Raw genomic sequence first — 7,042 nt, 5'->3', positions numbered from 1 at the left:
ATGCAGTGCTATTGTAAATATATTTGATAAATACATAATCCACAATTTTAGATCTTATCTTGACTTTTTTAGGATTACATACTACCATCTTTGCAAGACACCTCCACGCTTTAAGGTGTTTACAGAAAGATTTTTTACCTTTTCATAATTCATATGGTGTCTTTTCTATCTTTTTATGGGGTACTTTGTTAAATATATAATTGGCAAATAAAATTATCTTCCCCCACAATTTAGGAGGTTCACTCAAACTTATCAACATGACATTTATCAATTCTTTTAATGTTTGATTCTTATGTTCCATAATGTCATTTGTTGAGGTGAATTAGGAATGATAGTTCGGTAGATAATACCATATTGAGAACAAAATTCATCAAATAATGCTTTATAATCTTCACCTCTATCACTTCTTATTATCTATATTTTTATATTCTTGTAATATTTAAATATTATGCAATCATTTATAAAAGAAATATATTTTTTTCTCACCTCTAGATTGCACAATCTTTAAATCACCAATATTCAAGTAAATTAAACCTAAAGGTTCACTACTTCTTTCAATTAAATTAAAAAAAAAAAAAAAGATTTTATGAATTTTGATTCTACATAAACCTTACACTTATGTTTTTTTTTCTAAAAACTCATACTTCGTAATAAATTAAAAAAATCTTAACATTTGTATATAATTATAATTCACATGACCTAATTTGTCATATTACATGTTACAAGACTCAAACATGTAAGAACAATAGACATTATTATACTTATTCCTCTCATTCATAGTTATAATAGTCAAAATATTCCTTTTGAAAAGACCATCATTAAAATTCCCCTCTTCAGTAAATATTTAATTTTTAGAAAGTACAAATTTATCACTCTCAAAGACTAATTTAAACCATTTTTACTCAATAATGAATCAAACATTAAGTTTATCCTAATGTCAGTAAAATAAAGCACATTGTTAAGGTCAAATGTTTTTTGAAAATCATCTTCAATATGACTTTTCCAACATCTAATATCTTAGAGGCTGATGAATTCCCTATGTACAAGTGTTCACCATCCATTTCTTTATAAATGGAGAACATCCTCTTCTCAGTGCATACATATCTTTTTACATCAGGGTCAACTATCACAAGTTGAGATTTTTTATTGGGTTAACTTCAGAAAAAACAACAGGCATGTTCATTTTCAAAACAATAGCAGTAAGGTAATCAACCTCGGTGATGTTGTCTTTAGCAGTCATTCCCTTTCTTCCATTACTTTATTTAGTTATATTTTTGCAACCTTTAGCTAGGCATCCTGTCTAGTTATAGATAAAATATTTTCCATTAAACCTTTTGGCAATACTTTTCCCCTTATCGACAAGCTTTGACTTTTGGTTTTTCTTATAAAACTTCATCACTTGTTTCATAAAGTTTTCTTTGGGGGGTTAAACCAAAAGAGTTAGCTATTATTTTAAAAAACTTATTATCCTTTTATGCCCTTTGCCTCAAGATGAGATCTTTAACTCTCATTTTGTTGCTCTTATATTTAAGATAGTTTTTTAATTCTTTCCAAGATAGTGGTAATTTTTTCAATAATTACAACCACTTGAAATAATTCACTTAAAATCATACCTTTAGCTTAAAAACCATGCAAAATGCTTTCAAACTCTTAAACTTAACTTATATTAAGTCAACCATCTTTAAATTTATAAATTTTTCAACTTTTATATATTGATGTCTTTAGCCATAAACATTTTGTCCAAAACTTTTTAAATTATCTTTCACTCTTGATTGAACTATACACATCAGATTGTGTATTGTCCAATCTATTCAAGATATAGTTCTTGTACATGAAATCACTATAACTTTGTGCATCCAAAGCTACCACAATAATGAAATCCTATTCATTATCTTATATTTTTTATGTTTTTCTTGACAAAAACTTATCAAAGTTCAAGGTGGTTATAGAGAACAATATTTTATGTTGCTAACTCTTAAAGTTCAATCCATTTAACTTTTCAGGTTTCTCATAATTAAACACAAAAGGTAATGGTAGTAGTTGCTGAAGCAATATTGGTTAGGATAACCAATTCTCGAATTGATGTCATAATTAAATTTTATAAAACAATAATTATACAAATAAAATTGGGTTTTCCAACAAGTATAAAAATATATAAAAGAAAATCATTTTTTTGACAAACCGAAGTTTGATAAAGTTTTTTAACAATTATAAAAAAAAAAAAAAAAAAGCTTGGAAAAACAAATATTCCCAACTAAGCAAGATTGTTTTAAAATATTTTTCAATTAACATTCATCATACCATTTTAATCTTTTTTTTAAATAGCATACCAATATAAATTTGTATAAACAAATTAAACAATTAGCATGTTATACAAGATTGAAAAATTACATGTATAAACTAAATAAATAACTAGTAAAAAATATATGGTAGACATAAACAAGTTTTTATTGTTTAGTTCATAAGGACATATTATATGCATCAATCTAAAAGCATGAAAATAAATAACTAGATAAATTTTAAATTATAACTTAGAGATTTTAATATCCTATTTAACTATTAATCTAGTTATAACAGGTATTATAAATTAAACAAAGTCTAATTAATATTAAAGTCTTAAGATTATACTTGTCACACGTCCCTACACAGCATCATTGGCGATTTTTTTTTTTCATTTGCTTGATTGATCTTGGGTGTCGCCACCTAGTATTTGATTGAAGGTTACTAGGAAACCTGGATATACCGGTCTTGTCATAGATTCACAGGTAAAGGACTGGTTATGGCTAAGGAATGTATTAGCACTCCTAGCGCACCCTACCTAAGATAAGATGCTTCGTGATTTTGAGGTATTAGAGAAGTTTTAAAAATTTTCTTTTTATCGAATATTAGAAATATGACTTGCATGTAAGTTCATAATCCTTAACCGTGAGCAAATCAAAACATTAAATTCTTTTTTTGTCTTTGATACTATATCAAAAAAAAAATCATAAAAAATACAAACACACATTCACTTTTACTGTGTTTTACACATACACCCATGATTACACGTTACAACATAACATAAATTAAAATAAAACAGACAATGCCTTAAACAATTTGAAATTTACAAAATAGACCCAAAACAATTTAGGAATTGTAGAGATGGCCTTTTGCAACTACAGGAATAATGACAGCGCGTCTCCTCCATATGCGGCCAACACTGGCAGTGCATGGGCTTACACGCCACCACAAGAAGAATCTAAACAGCAGAGGAATCTGGAACTGTTTCCTCCCTTTTTCCTTTCCCTGTCAGTGGTAACACCCACCGTCATCTGCAAAAAAAGACACAAGCCAAGTTTTGGTTCTTTCTCCTTTTAGATCTGTTCCCTTATGTCTTCTTTCTTTCCCTTCAGATTTGTTTCCATTGCAAATCTTTTTCTCCTTTACAGGCAGTTGATGGCTCTAAGTTTAGGGCATCTGTAGTCAGATTACAGAGGCGAAGGGGCGTGGCTTGTGGTCAGTAGTTTTTGTTTGATCTGCTATGTTGGGGTTGCTGCTTAAGGAGAAGGGAATGTTGGGCGGTGGTTGGTGGAGATGGAGACCTGGTTCGTCAACGGGGAGTGGTTGTTTCTGGTCTTGGATAACTAGTTAAGGTTTGGTTGGGACAAGAAGAAAAGAGAAAGACATATCGGGAAAGAGAGGTCGGGTGGTGGATGGTGGTGTTGTCTTGGCCACAAGGGAGAGCAACGGTGAGATTGTGTTTGGGTGGCGGCTCAAAATGAAGAAGAGTCAGGCAACTCCTGTTTTGTGTGTGTAAGGGCAGTTGGATCTGTGAGGGGGAAGATCTGGTATAGGGAGAAGTGAGAGGAGAAGGGATAGTAAGGGAGGTATGTCAGGTGGGTGTTAGCTTGCAGAGTTGAGCTGAGGGTGAGATGGCCGAGGGGGGCTGCTGTCTTGGAGAAGATGATTTTAAGGTTTTGTCTTTATGGTATTTTATGGCTCCTCCTATTAAAATTGCTCATCTCAATGTGCAAAATTACCCCCCCAAATCCATTTTTTTCTTCTTTATTTATAAAGAAAAAAAATAATTTTTTTTCAAATACTTAGTAAACATTTGTACTTGAATTTTTTTTTCTGAAAACGAGCAATATAAATGTCGCCTTGATGAGGAAAATCAATAATTTTGAAAATAACGCATGAAAAGTCAAACGCATTTAAAAGACCTTTGAAAATTTAAATTCTTTTGAGATTATGCTAAAAATGTTAAAAACGATGCAAATATATTAAAAAATATATTTTTTGGATTTTTGTTATTTTTGGATTTTTTGAAAATTTTATAAAAAAAGATGGGTAAAAAATTAGGTAACAATACTCTAAATGTAATATATTATATTTGTGAGAAAGTTTAATTTATCATAACATGAACATTCTATACAAATTAGATGTTCAAGAAAAGTCTAGTGTTCGTACATTTAAAACTATAAGCATGTAATTCTATATGTCATGGAAAATTTGCAAACAATTTTAAAACAAATAAAATACATGCATGCATATATTCAATATATCACAGGAGATTGAAATGCAGTCCTGGTATTAAATTAAACAAAATCAAAGAGGGTTACTTACTTGTTGAAGCACATTAAAATTAACCGCACATTAAAATCAACAAATGGTTCTTTGTCCTTAAGACTTTATTACTTCTGACTTAGTGTAAAGAATATTTACAATAAGCCTCCCAAGATTCCAAAACCACCATTTTATTTAGATGCATTTCTAAACAAGGTTTATGATCCAAAGATAACGTAACTCAAGTATCTTTAAATAAAATTGAACTTAAGCTTTAGATTGGGAGGGAAAACAAAGCTCAAAACTGAGGACAAAAAACTATAAGACTAAGGTGATAAAAAGTGTATAAATTAAAATTAAAAAAAAAAATTCTTCTCATAACATCATTTGATTATTCGTCATAAAACCATAACTAAACCTAATAGTGTTGGTTTTAAAGAGCTACAGAAACTATCTAAAATTATACAGTTTATGAAGAGTCAGTTGGGGGGGGGGGACTAGAAAAAATAGTTAGACTTAATCCATGGTCTAGAGAAAATAATCCTTTATAGACCAGACCTAAGCCTAAAATAATTAAGTTGACAAACAAATAATCTTTTATACCCCAAAAAATTATTTTATAGTAAACTCAAAATCAAGCCCAGACTAGGTCGTCCATGCCCTAAACAATTAAGCTTGCGGGAAAAAAAAAAATTGTAGCCTAAAAGCTCATTTTACACCAAACCTAGGCTCAGGCCTGACTAGGCTATGCGCATCTGGGTTTAAACCTAAAGCCTGCTTTGTTTAGGTCATCTCTCATCTAAAAACTTAGGTGTTTTTTTAGCCTAATTTAACTTTTCACACTCCTATTAACTAGGAATGCTTGTTTCTTTTCTATGTGGGATAAAAGTTTTAATAGGTTTTGGGTTTCTTCAAAACATGTCAACCAATAATTATTTTAGATCAATTTCTTATTCACCCGTAATTTTTTAAAAAATTATGTTAATGTTTAATATTAAATAGTTTATGTTGGAGAATAATTCCAATAAGATTTTAACACCAAAAATGAGTGGACTTTATTTTTTACCTCAATGTGCTTTTTAACCATGCTTGAAATAATTTTCCAACAAGTTTTACCTAATTTCAATACATATTAATGTGTGTTTGGTATTGCAAGGTGCTTTAAAAGGTGCTTTTTAATTAAAAATACATTAAAATTATAATTTTTCAGTTTTGATTTTTGCATAAACTCATCAAAACCATCTAATGATGTTTTTTTTTTAAAAGCAATTTAATGTTTTTTCAAGCCAGAAGCATGGTTCAAAACACTTTGAAAAGTAAAGTGTAATGCAAAAATAAACATTCTTGTATGGCACAATAGGATTTGTGTGAACTAAATTGGAGAAAGTGCTTAAAAGCTCTATATATAAGCCATAAATTGTCTTAAAAGACAACAAGAACATGCCTTTCCTCCCTGTGTCGTGACCTATGTAAGCCTTAAATTATTCAAGGTTAAAAAATAATTAAAAGTTGGTCCCCTTCATCCCTTCCAACCTCTTATAAATATATGATAGGTGTAAAGCACAGTAAAAGAATCACCTAATTAACTTGTCTTGATATCAGGATGGTATGAATATTAAAAGGCAACATATCACTGATACAAATGAATGATTTTGCTTGCCACTCTAAGGTACAAAACTGAAGAGATACAGAAACAAACAACTCACCACTTAAGATACATATAAAATCACCATTTTAGAGATACAGAGTTAAAGGAAGTACACTACTCACAAAAACGATATTGAACTTGATAGATTGCTAAAAAGGCCAAGTCTAAGACTTTTAATTCAAGTTTTGCCAAAAGATCTCAATACATGGTCCAGAAAAACACCAAAATGATTCAACATTGTATGCTTGGAATAACCCTCAAAGTCTATAAAAACACCAAAATGATATGATTAAAACCTAAATAAATGACTTTGATAGAAAACTAAATAAATAATAATTATCACACATTTTTTACCCATTAGAAACACAAATAAACACTTAGAAAACTTAAAAATTAAAACATACATAACTTCTTATAATAAACTCCAATGTAAGCATGGCTAGATAATTTGGAAAGATCACATTCTAAACTTGAAAACCATATAGGAAAAAATTATTTTCATGCAATGAAAAGATGAGAATTTAGGTTAAAAGTTGGCTCATGGGTTAACAATCACATTATCAAGGACTTTATTGACTTGCATTGCCAACCCAAACTCAAATAACCCAATATCAATAGGGTCATTAGAGGACACTCATCTATTATTTTTTCCCTATGGAAAAAAACTTGTTCTCGAGTCATATGTACTATCATTACTCAAGTAAGCAGCCATGTTAGCCACATTAAAAGTGTTTGAAATGTCTAGATGTGCAAGTAGCTCAATCTTGTAGTCATTTTCACCAATCAACTCCTAAACCTTAAATGGACCATAGCTTCAAAACATTCCCTTATCAATCACCCTCTTTGAAC

The sequence above is a fragment of the Populus alba genome, chromosome 5, assembly GCF_005239225.2.
Source record: "Populus alba chromosome 5, ASM523922v2, whole genome shotgun sequence".
Lineage (NCBI taxonomy): Eukaryota > Viridiplantae > Streptophyta > Magnoliopsida > Malpighiales > Salicaceae > Populus > Populus alba.
The sequence above is the reverse complement of the archived record's forward strand: the minus strand, read 5'-3'. Positions refer to the sequence as shown.